Below are 19,780 nucleotides of genomic sequence, written 5' to 3'. Positions count from 1 at the left end.
CGTGCAGACAGAGTGGTAGAGTATCCACTCATATAACCCACACATAAGTGATACCAACGCACCTGCAAGTGCCGCTGGAGGCCTTTTATACACTAGACTCTACCCAAAACACTCACGCCCAGTCGGCCAAGAGGTCACCTGCGGACCAACCCGCAGCTGCCACCTCACCAGAGCAGCAAACGTCAGAACACCAATGAGCAGACGCCACATCATGGACATGCTCAGTCGGGTGATCTCTGGACTTAGACTCCCAAGTGTCAGGCTGCAGCGGCATAACGCTGGTTACTATAGACTTAGCTAGAGAGCCAGCTGTAACCAAACGAATACCACGAGCCTGTGCAAGACGCTGGGGCCAACATCTGTGCTGAGCAGCATTAGCAGCAGCTGGGTCAGAATGGGAGAACCCAGCACCAGGCAGTGCTTGGGATCTATCTTACACTGCGGGAGAATCCCAACACCTAACACAAGGTAGGCCGCTTTTGCTCAAATCTGCAAAAGTGGTTGATTTTAGTCTAAAATGTACAGCAACTTTTAAGGTCTGAAACCCATTACAGAAAAAAATCCATTTTTCTTACTTTTTTGTTTTGTTTTAAATGACTCTAGTATTGATCTCGAGCCCTGTTACCTTGACAGATTAAGGATCTGTTAGAAGATTAACCTAATTCACGGCTGGATCGGTCTGTCAGGGTCTTTTCTGACATTACTTTAACTATATCAAGACATCGAGTTGCTGTTTTTTCTGTTTGAATGTTCCTTCTCTTTTTCTGATGATTTCCTTCTCCAGTGATTCTTTTCTTGGTATGATGTGTCCAAAGTAGGAAATATATAGCTTAGTGATCGTTGCTTAAAGGGACATGTCTCACTTGATTTGATCCAAAATTGATTATTTGTTCTTCTTGCCATCAATGGCATTGATAAGAACCTTATCTAGCACTACATTTCGAAGGTGATGATCCTTCCTTCTATCTTGTTTCTTTATTGTCCAGGTTTTGCATCCGTATGTTATCACAGAAACAACCAAACTATTTACAGATATTCCTTACGCATCATTGTACAAAGTATGTTTCTTACATTAAACATCCTTAAACTTAACAATTATCACAGTTTCCTATCAACTTTTCCAAAATTATTCACAAACAGATGATTGCACACACAAATAAGAAACTCGGAACAAAAACATAGGCCTCCTCCTTATCCTCTCAAAGCCTTGTTTACATCGCCAATAAAGATGTGTTTTCTACCATTTTAGTAGAAAAAAAGCTCAGCAATTTGCTCATAATCTAGGAAAAGTAGAATAAGAATGGACACAGCTCCGCAATGTCTATTTCAGAGATCTGCCTAACAAATATATCTTCAAAAAGCAACCTTTTAGCTCACTTTGAATTAAAAGGTCAGAGAAACGTATATTGCAAATTACAAGGTAATTGGATCTTACACACATTTACAGACTTGGATGATTTTAGTCTATTGTGTAAAGGAGCCTCATTTAAAAAGCATATGATAGATCACAAAAACATATTTTCACACATTCCACAACTTAAAAATTAACAACTTTGACAGTTTCATTAATTTTAGCTACTTTTCCAAAATTATCAGAAAACAGATAATTGCACACCTAAAAATAAAATTAAAAAACATAGGCCTCCTCCATATCCCCTCAAAGCCTCCTTTCCATCTCCAATATAAGTGCTCTTTCTACCATTTTTATAGAAGAAAAAATAATCTATTTGCTCATAATTTAGGAAAAGTGCAAGGAGAATTTTGTACCAAACACATCGTATATCTTGATCTGGGTACCATGACTGGTAGTTATCAAAGCCTTGCAAAATGTACATGTGGCTAACAGTTCAAAACTGAGGAACAATAAGATATTTTAAGGTCAAAACATCATGTTAGGGTTGGCGGATAGCACTAAATAAAAATAAAAAATAAAGTGGAATCGCAACCCAGAGTCCACCGTACAGAGATGTATAAATGCTGCTAGTGAACAATGGCGGAGCTTAACAGTAAGCAATCACCTTAAACGCACTGTGTTAAAAGCCACACATTTTGAACAAAACTCACAGTACCCAGCTCAGTTACTGCCTAGAATGGTACTGCTAAAAGTAAGCAAGTACTAAATGCTGTTAAATGTCCCTGGGGTAATAGCACGTGGGTAGAGCTCGCTCTTCAAGTAAATTGTGCTAGCCGCACACGTGTAATAAAGCAGATGCTGAGTCAAGGAAGAGAACACATGTGACGCCAGGTGCAAGACCCTGTCGCTTTCCCAGAGAAATACAGCCTGAGGGTTGGACTTGCTCTGTAACTCAACTGTCCTAACCGCACACATGAAGAATAAAGACGCTAAGCCAAAGGAAAGTTACCCAGTCCTAACCCTACCTACCCACGTAAGTACTCTCAGAGAAAAGAGCGAAACACTCAAATGTGCAGACAGAGTGGTAGAGTATCCACTCATGTAAACCACACATAAGTGATACCAGCGCGCTCACAAGTGCCGCTGGGGGCCTTTTATACACTAGACTCTACCCAAAACACTCACGCCCAGTCGGTGAAGACGTCGACTGCGGACCAATCCGCAGCTGCCACCTCACAAGAGCAGCAAACGTCAGTCCACCAATGAGCAGACGCCACATCATGGACATGCTCAGTCGGGTGATCTCTGGACTTAGATTCCCAAGCGTCAGGCTGCAGCTGCATAACGCTGGTTACTATAGACTTAGTTAGAGAGCCAGCAGTAACCAAACGAATACCACGAGCCTGTGCAAGATGCAGGGGCCAACATCTGTGCTGAGCAGCATTAGCAGCAGCTGGGTCAGAATGGGAGACCCAGCACCAGGCAATGCTTGGGATTTATCCCGCTCTGCGGGAGAATCCCAACTCCTAACACAAGGTAGGCCGCTTTTGCTCAAATCTGCAAAAGTGGTTGATTTTAGTCTAAAATGTACGGCAACTTTTAAGGTCTGAAACCCATTACAGAAATAAATCCATTTTTCTTACTTTTTTGTTTTGTTTCAAATGACTCTTGTATTGATCTCGAGCCCTGTTAACTTGACAGATTAAGGATCTGTTAGAAGATTAACCTTATTCATGGCTGGATTGGTCTATCAGAGTCTTTTCAGCCATTACTTTGAATATATCAAGGTATCAAGTTGCTGTTTTTTCTATTTAAATGTTCCTTCTATTTTTCTGATGATGATGTCCTTCTCCAGTGACTCCTTTCTTGGTATGATGAGTCCAAAGCAGAAAATTTATAGCTTGCTGATCGTTGCTTTTAGGAACATGTCTCAATTGATTTCATCCAAAATTGATTATTTCTTCTTCTTGCCTTCCATAGCATTGATAAGAACCTTATCTAGCACTACACTTCGAAGGTGATGATCCTTCTGTCTTGTTTCTTTATTGTCCAGGTTTTGCTTCCGTATGCTATCACATAAACAACCAAACTATTTACACATATTCCTTGCGCATCATTGTACAAAGTATGTTTCTTACATTAAACATCTTTAAATGTAATAATTATCACAGTTTCCTACATTTTATAAATTTTTCCAAAATTATTAACAAACAGATAATTGCATGCATAAATAAGAAACTAAAAAAAAAACATAGGCCTCCTCCATATCCCCTCAAAGCGTCCTTTCCATCTCCAATATAAGAGTTCTTTCGACCATTTTTATAGAAGAAAAAATAATCTATTTGCTCTTAACTTAGGAAAAGTGCAATGAGAATTTTGTACCAAACACTTTATATGTCTTGATCTGAGGACCATGACTGGTAGTTATCAAAGCATTGCAAAATGTACATATGGCTAACACTTCAAAACTGAGGAACAATAAGTCATTTTAAGGTCAAAACATCATGCCAGGGTTGGCGGATAGCACTAAATAAAAATAAATAATAAAGTGGAATCGCAACTCGGAGTCCACCGTACAGAGATTTATAAATGCTGCTAGTGAACAATGGCGGAACTTAACAGTAAGCGATTACCTTAAACGCACTGTGTTAAACGCAACGCATTGTGAACAAAACTCACAGTACCCAGCTCAGGTACTACCCAGAATGGTACTGCTAAAAGTAAGCAAGGTACCAAATGCTGTTAAACATCACAGGTGAAATAGCACGTGGGTAGAGCTCGCTCTGCAAGTAAATTGTGCTAGCCGCACACATGTCATGAAGCAGATGCTGAGTCCAGGAAGAGAACACATGTGCCGCTAGGTGCAAGACTCTGTCACCTTCCCGGAGAAATACAGCCTGAGGATTGGACTTGCTCTGTAACTCAACTGTCCTAACTGCACACATGAAGGAGACAGATGCTAAGCCAAAGGAAAGTTACCCAGTCCTAACCCTTCCTACCCACGTAAGTACTCTCAGAGAATAGAGCGACACACTCAAGCGTGCAGACAGAGTGGTAGAGTATCCACTCACATAACCCACACATAAGTGATAGCAACGCACCTGCAAGTGCCGCTGGGGGCCTTTTATACACTAGACTCTATCCAAAACACTCATGCCCAGTCGGCCAAGAGGTCGCCTGCGGACCAACCCGCAGCTGCCACCTCACCAGAGCAGCAAACGTCAGAACACCAATGAGCAGACGCCACATCATGGACATGCTCAGTCGGGTGATCTCTGGACTTAGACTCCCAAGTGTCAGGCTGCAGCGGCATAACGCTGGTTACTATAGACTTAGCTAGAGAGCCAGCTGTAACCAAACGAATACCACGAGCCTGTGCAAGACACTGGGGCCAACATCTGTGCTGAGCAGCATTAGCAGCAGCTGGGTCAGAATGGGAGAACCCAGCACCAGGCAGTGCTTGGGATCTATCTTGCACTGCGGGAGAATCCCAACACCTAACACAAGGTAGGCCGCTTTTGCTCAAATCTGCAAAAGTGGTTGATTTTAGTATAAAATGTGCAGCAACTTTTAAGGTCTGAAACCCATTACAGAAAAAAATCCATTTTTCTTACTTTATTGTTTTGTTTTAAATGACTCTAGTATTGATCTCGAGCCCTGTTAACTTGACAGATTAAGGATCTGTTAGAAGATTAACCTAATTCACGGCTGGATCGGTCTGTCAGGGTCTTTTCTGACATTACTTTAACTATATCAAGACATCGAGTTGCTGTTTTTTCTGTTTGAATGTTCCTTCTCTTTTTCTGATGATGATTTCCTTCTCCAGTGATTCTTTTCTTGGTATGATGTGTCCAAAGTAGGAAATATATAGCTTAGTGATCGTTGCTTAAAGGGACATGTCTCACTTGATTTGATCCAAAATTGATTATTTGTTCTTCTTGCCATCAATGGCATTGATAAGAACCTTATCTAGCACTACATTTCGAAGGTGATGATCCTTCCTTCTATCTTGTTTCTTTATTGTCCAGGTTTTGCATCCGTATGTTATCACAGAAACAACCAAACTATTTACAGATATTCCTTACGCATCATTGTACAAAGTATGTTTCTTACATTAAACATCCTTAAACTTAACAATTATCACAGTTTCCTATCAACTTTTCCAAAATTATTCACAAACAGATGATTGCACACACAAATAAGAATCTCGGAACAAAAACATAGGCCTCCTCCATATCCTCTCAAAGCCTTGTTTCCATCGCCAATAAAGGTGTGTTTTCTACCATTTTAGTAGAAAAAAAGCTCAGCAATTTGCTCATAATCTAGGAAAAGTAGAATAAGAATGGACACAGCTCCGCAATGTCTATTTCAGAGATCTGCCTAACAAATATATCTTCAAAAAGCAACCTTTTAGCTCACTTTGAATTAAAAGGTCAGAGAAACGTATATTGCAAATTACAAGGTAATTGGATCTTACACACATTTACAGACTTGGATGATTTTAGTCTATTGTGTAAAGGAGCCTCATTTAAAAAGCATATGATAGATCACAAAAACATATTTTCACACATTCCACAACTTAAAAATTAACAACTTTGACAGTTTCATTAATTTTAGCTACTTTTCCAAAATTATCAGAAAACAGATAATTGCACACCTAAAAATAAAATTAAAAAACATAGGCCTCCTCCATATCCCCTCAAAGCCTCCTTTCCATCTCCAATATAAGTGCTCTTTCTACCATTTTTATAGAAGAAAAAATAATCTATTTGCTCATAATTTAGGAAAAGTGCAAGGAGAATTTTGTACCAAACACATCGTATGTCTTGATCTGGGTACCATGACTGGTAGTTATCAAAGCCTTGCAACATGTACATGTGGCTAACAGTTCAAAACTGAGGAACAATAAGATATTTTAAGGTCAAAACATCATGTTAGGGTTGTCGGAGAGCACTAAATAAAAAAAAATAATAAAGTGGAATCGCAACCCGGAGTCCACCGTACAACCGTACAGAGATGTATAAATGCTGCTAGTGAACAATGGCGGAGCTTAACAGTAAGCAATCACCTTAAACGCACTGTGTTAAAAGCCACGCATTGTGAACAAAACTCACAGTACCCAGCTCAGTTACTGCCTAGAATGGTACTGCTAAAAGTAAGCAAGGTACTAAATGGTGTTAAATGTCCCTGGGGAAATAGCACGTGGGTAGAGCTCGCTCTTCAAGTAAATTGTGCTAGCCGCACACGTGTAATAAAGCAGATGCTGAGTCAAGGAAGAGAACACATGTGACGCCAGGTGCAAGACCCTGTCGCTTTCCCAGAGAAATACAGCCTGAGGGTTGGACTTGCTCTGTAACTCAACTGTCCTAACCGCACACATGAAGAATAAAGACGCTAAGCCAAAGGAAAGTTACCCAGTCCTAACCCTACCTACCCACGTAAGTACTATCAGAGAAAAGAGCGAAACACTCAAATGTGCAGACAGAGTGGTAGAGTATCCACTCATGTAAACCACACATAAGTGATACCAGCGCGCCCACAAGTGCCGCTGGGGGCCTTTTATACACTAGACTCTACCCAAAACACTCACGCCCAATCGGTCAAGACGTCGACTGCGGACCAATCCGCAGCTGCCACCTCACCAGAGCAGCAAACGTCAGTCCACCAATGAGAAGACGCCACATCATGGACATGCTCAGTCGGGTGATCTCTGGACTTAGATTCCCAAGCGTCAGGCTGCAGCTGCATAACGCTGGTTACCATAGACTTAGCTAGAGAGCCAGCAGTAACCAAACGAATACCACGAGCCTGTGCAAGATGCAGGGGCCAACATCTGTGCTGAGCAGCATTAGCAGCAGCTGGGTCAGAATGGGAGACCCAGCACCAGGCAATGCTTGGGATTTATCCCGCTCTGCGGGAGAATCCCAACTCCTAATACAAGGTAGGCCGCTTTTGCTCAAATCTGCAAAAGTGGTTGATTTTAGTCTAAAATGTATGGCAACTTTTAAGGTCTGAAACCCATTACAGAAATAAATCCATTTTTCTTACTTTTTTGTTTTGTTTCAAATGACTCTTGTATTGATCTCGAGCCCTGTTAACTTGACAGATTAAGGATCTGTTAGAAGATTAACCTTATTCATGGCTGGATTGGTCTATCAGGGTCTTTTCAGCCATTACTTTGAATATATCAAGGTATCAAGCTGCTGTTTTTTCTATTTAAATGTTCGTTCTATTTTTCTGATGATGATGTCCTTCTCCAGTGACTCCTTTCTTGGTATGATGAGTCCAAAGTAGGAAATTTATAGCTTGCTGATCGTTGCTTTTAGGAACATGTCTCAGTTGATTTGATCCAAAATTGATTATTTCTTCTTCTTGCCTTCCATAGCATTGATAAGAACCTTATCAAGCACTACACTTCGAAGGTGATGATCCTTCTGTCTTGTTTCTTTATTGTCCAGGTTTTGCTTCCGTATGTTATCACATAAACAACCAAACTATTTACACATATTCCTTGCGCATCATTGTACAAAGTATGTTTCTTACATTAAACATCTTTAAATGTAATAATTATCACAGTTTCCTACATTTTATAAATTTTTCCAAAATTATTAACAAACAGATAATTGCACGCATAAATAAGAAACTAAAAAAAAACCATAGGCCTCCTCCATATCCCCTCAAAGCCTCCTTTCCATCTCCAATATAAGAGTTCTTTCTACCATTTTTATAGAAGAAAAAATAATCTATTTGCTCTTAACTTAGGAAAAGTGCAATGAGAATTTTGTACCAAACACTTCATATGTCTTGATCTGAGAACCATGACTGGTAGTTATCAAAGCATTGCAAAATGTACATGTGGCCAACACTTCAAAACTGAGGAACAATAAGTCATTTTAAGGTCAAAACATCATGTTAGGGTTGGCGGATAGCACTAAATAAAAATAAATAATAAAGTGGAATCGCAACCCGGAGTCCACTGTACAGAGATGTGTAAATGCTGCTAGTGAACAATGGCGGAACTTAACAGTAAGCGATTACCTTAAACGCACTGTGTTAAACGCCACGCATTGTGAACAAAACTCACAGTACCCAGCTCAGGTACTGCCCAGAATGGTACTGCTAAAAGTAAGCAAGGTACTAAATGCTGTTAAACATCACAGGTGAAATAGCACGTGGGTATAGTTCGCTCTGCAAGTAAATTGTGCTAGCCGCACACATGTCATGAAGCAGATGCTGAGTCCAGGAAGAGAACACATGTGCCGCTAGGTGCAAGACTCTGTCACCTTCCCGGAGAAATACAGCCTGAGGGTTGTACTTGCTCTGTAACTCAACTGTCCTAACTGCACACATGAAGGAGACAGATGCTAAGCCAAAGGAAAGTTACCCAGTCCTAACCCTTCCTACCCACGTAAGTACTCTCAGAGAATAGAGCGACACACTCAAGCGTGCAGACAGAGTGGTAGAGTATCCACTCATATAACCCACACATAAGTGATACCAACGCACCTGCAAGTGCCGCTGGAGGCCTTTTATACACTAGACTCTACCCAAAACACTCACGCCCAGTCGGCCAAGAGGTCACCTGCGGACCAACCCGCAGCTGCCACCTCACAAGAGCAGCAAACGTCAGTCCACCAATGAGCAGACGCCACATCATGGACATGCTCAGTCGGGTGATCTCTGGACTTAGATTCCCAAGCGTCAGGCTGCAGCTGCATAACGCTGGTTACTATAGACTTAGTTAGAGAGCCAGCAGTAACCAAACGAATACCACGAGCCTGTGCAAGATGCAGGGGCCAACATCTGTGCTGAGCAGCATTAGCAGCAGCTGGGTCAGAATGGGAGACCCAGCACCAGGCAATGCTTGGGATTTATCCCGCTCTGCGGGAGAATCTAAACTCCTAACACAAGGTAGGCCGCTTTTGCTCAAATCTGCAAAAGTGGTTGATTTTAGTCTAAAATGTACGGCAACTTTTAAGGTCTGAAACCCATTATAGAAATAAATCCATTTTTCTTACTTTTTTGTTTTGTTTCAAATGACTCTTGTATTGATCTCGAGCCCTGTTAACTTGACAGATTAAGGATCTGTTAGAACATTAACCTTATTCATGGCTGGATTTGTCTATCAGGGTCTTTTCAGCCATTACTTTGAATATATCAAGGTATCAAGTTGCTGTTTTTTCTATTTAAATGTTCCTTCTATTTTTCTGATGATGATGTCCTTCTCCAGTGACTCCTTTCTTGGTATGATGAGTCCAAAGTAGGAAATTTATAGCTTGCTGATCGTTGCTTTTAGGAACATGTCTCAATTGATTTCATCCAAAATTGATTATTTCTTCTTCTTGCCTTCCATAGCATTGATAAGAACCTTATCTAGCACTACACTTCGAAGGTGATGATCCTTCTGTCTTGTTTCTTTATTGTCCAGGTTTTGCTTCCGTATGCTATCACATAAACAACCAAACTATTTACACATATTCCTTGCGCATCATTGTACAAAGTATGTTTCTTACATTAAACATCTTTAAATGTAATAATTATCACAGTTTCCTACATTTTATAAATTTTTCCAAAATTATTAACAAACAGATAATTGCACGCATAAATAAGAAACTAAAAAAAAAAACATAGGCCTCCTCCATATCCCCTCAAAGCGTCCTTTCCATCTCCAATATAAGAGTTCTTTCGACCATTTTTATAGAAGAAAAAATAATCTATTTGCTCTTAACTTAGGAAAAGTGCAATGAGAATTTTGTACCAAACACTTTATATGTCTTGATCTGAGAACCATGACTGGTAGTTATCAAAGCATTGCAAAATGTACATATGGCTAACACTTCAAAACTGAGGAACAATAAGTCATTTTAAGGTCAAAACATCATGCCAGGGTTGGCGGATAGCACTAAATAAAAATAAATAATAAAGTGGAATCGCAACCCGGAGTCCACCGTACAGAGATTTATAAATGCTGCTAGTGAACAATGGCGGAACTTAACAGTAAGCGATTACCTTAAACGCACTGTGTTAAACGCAACGCATTGTGAACAAAACTCACAGTACCCAGCTCAGGTTCTGCCCAGAATGGTACTGCTAAAAGTAAGCAAGGTACCAAATGCTGTTAAACATCACAGGTGAAATAGCACGTGGGTAGAGCTCGCTCTGCAAGTAAATTGTGCTAGCCGCACACATGTCATGAAGCAGATGCTGAGTCCAGGAAGAGAACACATGTGCCGCTAGGTGCAAGACTCTGTCACCTTCCCGGAGAAATACAGCCTGAGGGTTGGACTTGCTCTGTAACTCTACTGTCCTAACTGCACACATGAAGGAGACAGATGCTAAGCCAAAGGAAAGTTACCCAGTCCTAACCCTTCCTACCCACCTAAGTACTCTCAGAGAATAGAGCGACACACTCAAGCGTGCAGACAGAGTGGTAGAGTATCCACTCACATAACCCAAGACATAAGTGATACCAACGCACCTGCAAGTGCCGCTGGGGGACTTTTATACACTAGACTCTATCCAAAACACTCATGCCAAGTCGGCCAAGAGGTCGCCTGCGGACCAACCCGCAGCTGCCACCTCACCAGAGCAGCAAACGTCAGAACACCAATGAGCAGACGCCACATCATGGACATGCTCAGTTGGGTGATCTCTGGACTTAGACTCCCAAGTGTCAGGCTGCAGCGGCATAACGCTGGTTACTATAGACTTAGCTAGAGAGCCAGCTGTAACCAAACGAATACCACGAGCCTGTGCAAGACGCTGGGGCCAACATCTGTGCTGAGCAGCATTAGCAGCAGCTGGGTCAGAATGGGAGAACCCAGCACCAGGCAGTGCTTGGGATCTATCTTGCACTGCAGGAGAATCCCAACACCTAACACAAGGTAGGCCGCTTTTGCTCAAATCTGCAAAAGTGGTTGATTTTAGTCTAAAATGTACAGCAACTTTTAAAGTCTGAAACCCATTACAGAAAAAAATCCATTTTTCTTACTTTATTGTTTTGTTTTAAATGACTCTAGTATTGATCTCGAGCCCTGTTAACTTGACAGATTAAGGATCTGTTAGAAGATTAACCTTATTCATGGCTGGATTGGTCTGTCAGGGTCTTTTCTGACATTACTTTAACTATATCAAGACATCGAGTTGCTGTTTTTTCTGTTTGAATGTTCCTTCTATTTTTCTGATGATGATTTCCTTCTCCAGTGATTCTTTTCTTGGTATGATGTGTCCAAAGTAGGAAATATATAGCTTAGTGATCGTTGCTTAAAGGGACATGTCTCACTTCATTTGATCCAAAATTGATTATTTGCTCTTCTTGCCATCCATAGCATTGATAAGAACCTTATCTAGAACTACATTTCGAAGGTGATGATCCTTCCATCTTGTTTCTTTATTGTCCAGGTTTTGCATCCGTATGTTATCACAGAAACAACCAAACTATTTACACATATTCCTTACGCATCATTGTACAAAGTATGTTTCTTACATTAAACATACTTAAACTTAACAATTATCACAGTTTCCTATCAACTTTTCCAAAATTATTCACAAACTGATGATTGCACGCACAAATAAGAAACTCGGAAAAAAAACATAGGCCTCCTCCATATCCTCTCAAAGCCTTGTTTCCATCGCCAATAAAGGTGTGTTTTCTACCATTTTAGTAGAAAAAAGCTCAGCAATTTGCTCATAATCTAGGAAAAGTAGAATAAGAATGGACACAGCTCCGCAATGTCTATTTCAGAGATCTGCCTAACAAATATATCTTCAAAAAGCAACTTTTTAGCTCACCTTGAATTAAAAGGTCAGAGAAACGTATATTGCAAATTACAAGGTAATTGGATCTTACACACGTTTACAGACTTGGATGATTTTAGTCTATTGTGTAAAGGAGCCTCATTTAAAAAGCATATGATAGATCACAAAAACATATTTTCACACATTCCACAACTTAAAAATTAACAAGTTTGACAGTTTCATTAATTTTAGCTACTTTTCCAAAATTATCAGAAAACAGATAATTGCACACCTAAAAATAAAATTAAAAAACATAGGCCTCCTCCATATCCCCTCAAAGCCTCCTTTCCATCTCCAATATAAGTGCTCTTTCTACCATTTTTATAGAAGAAAAAATAATCTATTTGCTCATAATTTAGGAAAAGTGCAAGGAGAATTTTGTACCAAACACATCGTATGTCTTGATCTGGGTACCATGACTGGTAGTTATCAAAGCCTTGCAACATGTACATGTGGCTAACAGTTCAAAACTGAGGAACAATAAGATATTTTAAGGTCAAAACATCATGTTAGGGTTGGCGGATAGCATTAAATAAAAATAAATAATAAACTGGAATCGCAACCCGGAGTCCACCGTACAGAGATGTATAAATGCTGCTAGTGAACAATGGCGGAGCTTAACAGTAAGCAATCACCTTAAACGCACTGTGTTAAAAGCCACGCATTGTGAACAAAACTCACAGTACCCAGCTCAGTTACTGCCTAGAATGGTACTGCTAAAAGTAAGCAAGGTACTAAATGCTGTTAAATGTCCCTGGGGAAATAGCACGTGGGTAGAGCTCGCTCTTCAAGTAAATTGTGCTAGCCGCACACGTGTAATAAAGCAGATGCTGAGTCAAGGAAGAGAACACATGTGACGCCAGGTGCAAGACCCTGTCGCTTTCCCAGAGAAATACAGCCTGAGGGTTGGACTTGCTCTGTAACTCAACTGTCCTAACCGCACACATGAAGAATAAAGATGCTAAGCCAAAGGAAAGTTACCCAGTCTTAACCCTGCCTACCCACGTAAGTACTCTCAGAGAAAAGAGCGAAACACTCAAATGTGCAGACAGAGTGGTAGAGTATCCACTCATGTAAACCACACATAAGTGATACCAGCGCGCCCACAAGTGCCGCTGGGGGCCTTTTATACACTAGACTCTACCCAAAACACTCACGCCCAGTCGGTCAAGACGTCGACTGCGGACCAATCCGCAGCTGCCACCTCACCAGAGCAGCAAATGTCAGTCCACCAATGAGCAGACGCCACATCATGGACATGCTCAGTCGGGTGATCTCTGGACTTAGATTCCCAAGCGTCAGGCTGCAGCTGCATAACGCTGGTTACCATAGACTTAGCTAGAGAGCCAGCAGTAACCAAACGAATACCACGAGCCTGTGCAAGATGCAGGGGCCAACATCTGTGCTGAGCAGCATTAGCAGCAGCTGGGTCAGAATGGGAGACCCAGCACCAGGCAATGCTTGGGATTTATCCCGCTCTGCGGGCAAATCCCAACTCCTAACACAAGGTAGGCCGCTTTTGCTCAAATCTCCAAAAGTGGTTGATTTTAGTCTAAAATGTACGGCAACTTTTAAGGTCTGAAACCCATTACAGAAATAAATCCATTTTTCTTACTTTTTTGTTTTGTTTCAAATGACTCTTGTATTGATCTCGAGCCCTGTTAACTTGACAGATTAAGGATCTGTTAGAAGATTAACCTTATTCATGGCTGGATTGGTCTATCAGGGTCTTTTCAGCCATTACTTTGAATATATCAAGGTATCAAGTTGCTGTTTTTTCTATTTAAATGTTCCTTCTATTTTTCTGATGATGATGTCCTTCTCCAGTGACTCCTTTCTTGGTATGATGAGTCCAAAGTAGGAAATTTATAGCTTGCTGATCGTTGCTTCTAGGAACATTTCTCAATTGATTTGATCCAAAATTGATTATTTCTTCTTCTTGCCTTCCATAGCATTGATAAGAACCTTATCTAGCACTACTCTTCGAAGGTGATGATCCTTCTGTCTTGTTTCTTTATTGTCCAGGTTTTGCTTCCTTATGTTATCACATAAACAACCAAACTATTTACACATATTTCTTGCACATCATTGTACAAAGTATGTTTCTTACATTAAACATCTTTAAATGTAATAATTATCACAGTTTCCTACATTTTATAAATTTTTCCAAAATTATTAACAAACAGATAATTGCACACATAAATAAGAAACTAAAAAAAAACATAGGCCTCCTCCATATCCCCTCAAAGCCTCCTTTCCATCTCCAATATAAGAGTTCTTTCTACCATTTTTATAGAAGAAAAAATAATCTATTTGCTCTTAACTTAGGAAAAGTGCAATGAGAATTTTGTACCAAACACTTCATATGTCTTGATCTGAGGACCATGACTGGTAGTTATCAAAGCATTGCAAAATGTACATGTGGCTAACACTTCAAAACTGAGGAACAATAAGTCATTTTAAGGTCAAAACATCATGCCAGGGTTGGCGGCTAGCACTAAATAAAAATAAATAATAAAGTGGAATCGCAACCCGGAGTCCACCGTACAGAGATGTATAAATGCTGCTAGTGAACAATGGCGGAACTTAACAGTAAGCGATTACCTTAAACGCACTGTGTTAAACGCCACGCATTGTGAACAAAACTCACAGTACCCAGCTCAGGTACTGCCCAGAATGGTACTGCTAAAAGTAAGCAAGGTACTAAATGCTGTTAAACATCACAGGTGAAATAGCACGTGGGTAGAGCTCGCTCTGCAAGTAAATTGTGCTAGCTGCACACATGTCATGAAGCAGATGCTGAGTCCAGGAAGAGAACACATGTGCCGCTAGGTGCAAGACTCTGTCACCTTCCCGGAGAAATACAGCCTGAGGGTTGGACTTGCTCTGTAACTCTACTGTCCTAACTGCACACATGAAGGAGACAGATGCTAAGCCAAAGGAAAGTTACCCAGTCCTAACCCTTCCTACCCACCTAAGTACTCTCAGAGAATAGAGCGACACACTCAAGCGTGCAGACAGAGTGGTAGAGTATCCACTCACATAACCCAAGACATAAGTGATACCAACGCACCTGCAAGTGCCGCTGGGGGACTTTTATACACTAGACTCTATCCAAAACACTCATGCCAAGTCGGCCAAGAGGTCGCCTGCGGACCAACCCGCAGCTGCCACCTCACCAGAGCAGCAAACGTCAGAACACCAATGAGCAGATGCCACATCATGGACATGCTCAGTTGGGTGATCTCTGGACTTAGACTCCCAAGTGTCAGGCTGCAGCGGCATAACGCTGGTTACTATAGACTTAGCTAGAGAGCCAGCTGTAACCAAACGAATACCACGAGCCTGTGCAAGACGCTGGGGCCAACATCTGTGCTGAGCAGCATTAGCAGCAGCTGGGTCAGAATGGGAGAACCCAGCACCAGGCAGTGCTTGGGATCTATCTTGCACTGCAGGAGAATCCCAACACCTAACACAAGGTAGGCCGCTTTTGCTCAAATCTGCAAAAGTGGTTGATTTTAGTCTAAAATGTACAGCAACTTTTAAGGTCTGAAACCCATTACAGAAAAAAATCCATTTTTCTTACTTTATTGTTTTGTTTTAAATGACTCTAGTATTGATCTCGAGCCCTGTTAACTTGACAGATTAAGGATCTGTTAGAAGATTAACCTTATTCATGGCTGGATTGGTCTGTCAGGGTCTTTTCTGACATTACTTTAACTATATCAAGACATCGAGTTGCTGTTTTTTCTGTTTGAATGTTCCTTCTATTTTTCTGATGATGATTTCCTTCTCCAGTGATTCTTTTCTTGGTATGATGTGTCCAAAGTAGGAAATATATAGCTTAGTGATCGTTGCTTAAAGGGACATGTCTCACTTCATTTGATCCAAAATTGATTATTTGCTCTTCTTGCCATCCATAGCATTGATAAGAACCTTATCTAGAACTACATTTCGAAGGTGATGATCCTTCCATCTTGTTTCTTTATTGTCCAGGTTTTGCATCCGTATGTTATCACAGAAACAACCAAACTATTTACACATATTCCTTACGCATCATTGTACAAAGTATGTTTCTTACATTAAACATACTTAAACTTAACAATTATCACAGTTTCCTATCAACTTTTCCAAAATTATTCACAAACTGATGATTGCACGCACAAATAAGAAACTCGGAAAAAAAACATAGGCCTCCTCCATATCCTCTCAAAGCCTTGTTTCCATCGCCAATAAAGGTGTGTTTTCTACCATTTTAGTAGAAAAAAGCTCAGCAATTTGCTCATAATCTAGGAAAAGTAGAATAAGAATGGACACAGCTCCGCAATGTCTATTTCAGAGATCTGCCTAACAAATATATCTTCAAAAAGCAACTTTTTAGCTCACCTTGAATTAAAAGGTCAGAGAAACGTATATTGCAAATTACAAGGTAATTGGATCTTACACACGTTTACAGACTTGGATGATTTTAGTCTATTGTGTAAAGGAGCCTCATTTAAAAAGCATATGATAGATCACAAAAACATATTTTCACACATTCCACAACTTAAAAATTAACAAGTTTGACAGTTTCATTAATTTTAGCTACTTTTCCAAAATTATCAGAAAACAGATAATTGCACACCTAAAAATAAAATTAAAAAACATAGGCCTCCTCCATATCCCCTCAAAGCCTCCTTTCCATCTCCAATATAAGTGCTCTTTCTACCATTTTTATAGAAGAAAAAATAATCTATTTGCTCATAATTTAGGAAAAGTGCAAGGAGAATTTTGTACCAAACACATCGTATGTCTTGATCTGGGTACCATGACTGGTAGTTATCAAAGCCTTGCAACATGTACATGTGGCTAACAGTTCAAAACTGAGGAACAATAAGATATTTTAAGGTCAAAACATCATGTTAGGGTTGGCGGATAGCATTAAATAAAAATAAATAATAAACTGGAATCGCAACCCGGAGTCCACCGTACAGAGATGTATAAATGCTGCTAGTGAACAATGGCGGAGCTTAACAGTAAGCAATCACCTTAAACGCACTGTGTTAAAAGCCACGCATTGTGAACAAAACTCACAGTACCCAGCTCAGTTACTGCCTAGAATGGTACTGCTAAAAGTAAGCAAGGTACTAAATGCTGTTAAATGTCCCTGGGGAAATAGCACGTGGGTAGAGCTCGCTCTTCAAGTAAATTGTGCTAGCCGCACACGTGTAATAAAGCAGATGCTGAGTCAAGGAAGAGAACACATGTGACGCCAGGTGCAAGACCCTGTCGCTTTCCCAGAGAAATACAGCCTGAGGGTTGGACTTGCTCTGTAACTCAACTGTCCTAACCGCACACATGAAGAATAAAGATGCTAAGCCAAAGGAAAGTTACCCAGTCTTAACCCTGCCTACCCACGTAAGTACTCTCAGAGAAAAGAGCGAAACACTCAAATGTGCAGACAGAGTGGTAGAGTATCCACTCATGTAAACCACACATAAGTGATACCAGCGCGCCCACAAGTGCCGCTGGGGGCCTTTTATACACTAGACTCTACCCAAAACACTCACGCCCAGTCGGTCAAGACGTCGACTGCGGACCAATCCGCAGCTGCCACCTCACCAGAGCAGCAAATGTCAGTCCACCAATGAGCAGACGCCACATCATGGACATGCTCAGTCGGGTGATCTCTGGACTTAGATTCCCAAGCGTCAGGCTGCAGCTGCATAACGCTGGTTACCATAGACTTAGCTAGAGAGCCAGCAGTAACCAAACGAATACCACGAGCCTGTGCAAGATGCAGGGGCCAACATCTGTGCTGAGCAGCATTAGCAGCAGCTGGGTCAGAATGGGAGACCCAGCACCAGGCAATGCTTGGGATTTATCCCGCTCTGCGGGCAAATCCCAACTCCTAACACAAGGTAGGCCGCTTTTGCTCAAATCTCCAAAAGTGGTTGATTTTAGTCTAAAATGTACGGCAACTTTTAAGGTCTGAAACCCATTACAGAAATAAATCCATTTTTCTTACTTTTTTGTTTTGTTTCAAATGACTCTTGTATTGATCTCGAGCCCTGTTAACTTGACAGATTAAGGATCTGTTAGAAGATTAACCTTATTCATGGCTGGATTGGTCTATCAGGGTCTTTTCAGCCATTACTTTGAATATATCAAGGTATCAAGTTGCTGTTTTTTCTATTTAAATGTTCCTTCTATTTTTCTGATGATGATGTCCTTCTCCAGTGACTCCTTTCTTGGTATGATGAGTCCAAAGTAGGAAATTTATAGCTTGCTGATCGTTGCTTCTAGGAACATTTCTCAATTGATTTGATCCAAAATTGATTATTTCTTCTTCTTGCCTTCCATAGCATTGATAAGAACCTTATCTAGCACTACTCTTCGAAGGTGATGATCCTTCTGTCTTGTTTCTTTATTGTCCAGGTTTTGCTTCCTTATGTTATCACATAAACAACCAAACTATTTACACATATTCCTTGCACATCATTGTACAAAGTATGTTTCTTACATTAAACATCTTTAAATGTAATAATTATCACAGTTTCCTACATTTTATAAATTTTTCCAAAATTATTAACAAACAGATAATTGCACACATAAATAAGAAACTAAAAAAAAACATAGGCCTCCTCCATATCCCCTCAAAGCCTCCTTTCCATCTCCAATATAAGAGTTCTTTCTACCATTTTTATAGAAGAAAAAATAATCTATTTGCTCTTAACTTAGGAAAAGTGCAATGAGAATTTTGTACCAAACACTTCATATGTCTTGATCTGAGGACCATGACTGGTAGTTATCAAAGCATTGCAAAATGTACATGTGGCTAACACTTCAAAACTGAGGAACAATAAGTCATTTTAAGGTCAAAACATCATGCCAGGGTTGGCGGCTAGCACTAAATAAAAATAAATAATAAAGTGGAATCGCAACCCGGAGTCCACCGTACAGAGATGTATAAATGCTGCTAGTGAACAATGGCGGAACTTAACAGTAAGCGATTACCTTAAACGCACTGTGTTAAACGCCACGCATTGTGAACAAAACTCACAGTACCCAGCTCAGGTACTGCCCAGAATGGTACTGCTAAAAGTAAGCAAGGTACTAAATGCTGTTAAACATCACAGGTGAAATAGCACGTGGGTAGAGCTCGCTCTGCAAGTAAATTGTGCTAGCTGCACACATGTCATGAAGCAGATGCTGAGTCCAGGAAGAGAACACATGTGCCGCTAGGTGCAAGACTCTGTCACCTTCCCGGAGAAATACAGCCTGAGGGTTGGACTTGCTCTGTAACTCAACTGTCCTAACTGCACACATGAAGGAGACAGATGCTAAGCCAAAGGAAAGTTACCCAGTCCTAACCCTTCCTACCCACCTAAGTACTCTCAGAGAATAGAGCGACACACTCAAGCATGCAGACAGAGTGGTAGAGTATCCACTCACATAACCCACACATAAGTGATACCAACGCACCTGCAAGTGCTGCTGGGGGCCTTTTATACACTAGACTCTATCCAAAACACTCACGCCCAGTCGGCCAAGAGGTCGCCTGCGGACCAACCCGCAGCTGCCACCTCACCAGAGCAGCAAACGTCAGAACACCAATGAGCAGACGCCACATCATGGACATGCTCAGTC

This window comes from Dendrobates tinctorius, unplaced genomic scaffold (genome assembly GCF_039654945.1).
Source record: "Dendrobates tinctorius isolate UK_male_01 unplaced genomic scaffold, ASM3965494v1 ptg000030l, whole genome shotgun sequence".
NCBI lineage: Eukaryota > Metazoa > Chordata > Amphibia > Anura > Dendrobatidae > Dendrobates > Dendrobates tinctorius.
The sequence above is the reverse complement of the archived record's forward strand: the minus strand, read 5'-3'. Positions refer to the sequence as shown.